We start from the raw sequence: 1787 nt of genomic DNA on the forward strand, positions 1-1787 counted from the left end.
GTTTTAGACTTTTAGTGAAATAACGAGAAGCGGAATACGATGCTTGTCTCAGTGCTATTTGTAAATAATATTTACGATCCTTTTAAAATTGGAACTTTATTTTGTTTGAGCATAAATAACATGTAGGAAATTTACAGGTTACTACCTGTAAATTTCCCGGCAAACGCTGTTCTGCCTTACTCTTATCATTTAGGGGTATGAAAAATAGATGTTGGCCGATTCTCATAGATACCGGATAAGCACAAAAAATTACATCAAAATCGGTGAAGCCGTTTCGGAGGAGTATGGCAACGAAATCTGTGACACGAGAATTTTATATATTAAGATATGTGTTACTAAAATAGTGAAAGTCGTCTGATTAAAGCCTGTTAGCATAGCATGTTTATATAAATTGACCACGCGGGCGGAGCCGCGGGCAACAGTTAGTAAATAGAATTGAACTTGTATTATAGTTTAGAGCAATAGTTGATTAGATTACAATATACGGATGAATATGAACGCATAAATAAACAGTATGGTTTAAATCTCTTTGCACATTATCTATTTTCACTGCTTGCATATAATTTCATGTCGTAGAGATAAATCTCGATAGGGCAAAGTTTGCTAAGCTCTAAATTGAGGGGGTTCAGAGTTGTAGACCATTCACACACGACGCTGATATTGCCTCAAGCTCTTCGTAATTATTGATCAAGCTTTGTTGGGATCAAATGCTACTAAAGAGCGGAATTGTTGCAAACATTTATAGGTATTATGGAATGCCTTAAATTTTTGAAGTTTTAACTCTCGAGATATCACTTTATTGATTTACTCTTTTTTTGGTTTTTTATAAAATAACAATCAGATATATTTACAAAAAGCACAAATATGTGTGATTCAACTGTAATGCATACGCATTCTATGTCACATAACTATAAAATAATATAGTACTATACCGCTTAGCCAAAGAAAAACCTGCAGTACCTCTTCTCGTGCGATTTCCAGGATAAATCCTATATCCTTTCTCAGGTCTCAAGCTATCTTGGTACCAAATTTCTCGCAAATTCTGTTTAGTGGTTAAAGCGTAACGAAGGGACAATCAGACAAATATTCAAGGCTAAATAAAATTGAACATACATTTTTTGAATATTCTTTGTATGTTTGAGATGAAATAAAGATGAGACCTTGATTTATTCGAATATTTTGTGTCACATATGATATATGGCTTTAGTTGTTTTTTATCTTATTTTATTGCCACTATCAGCAATACCCACGGTCTCCTACCCTGAGGGCCGCGCATATCTATGCAAAATTTCCACGCGAAACAAAACGCGATGCACTTTAATATTGGGTAATCACCGTTGCTCATAAGCAATGGCAACGTTAGTAAGATTGCTATTGTTTTGCCGGTTGTTCAAGGGATGTCTTGGCTCTTCGTTTGACGGTGCCCGTATGTCTACGACACAAGCAAATACCGAAGATGGCATGCTGTTCTACAATTTAGAGCACGAATGCCTAGAAAAGCGCACGGTAATTAAAAGCCACTTGCCGAGGTGATGCGGACGGTAATTGACTTTATGTCGAACAGTGCGATTGTAGAATTCAACAGCGGGTATTAAGCCAAAGAGTATTTTGGATACTACCCATTGTATAAGCGGTAAAATAAACACAGCGACGTATTCAATCATTGGCATATTTTCGACGACGGTAATTGCTTGGGAACACAATTAAAGGATACTAGCTGTGACCCGCGGTTGAAACCGCGTAAGTCCGTATCCCGTAGGAATATCGGTATAAAAAGTGCCTGTGTT

This window comes from Zerene cesonia, chromosome 15, assembly GCF_012273895.1.
Source record: "Zerene cesonia ecotype Mississippi chromosome 15, Zerene_cesonia_1.1, whole genome shotgun sequence".
NCBI classification, from domain to species: Eukaryota; Metazoa; Arthropoda; class Insecta; order Lepidoptera; family Pieridae; genus Zerene; species Zerene cesonia.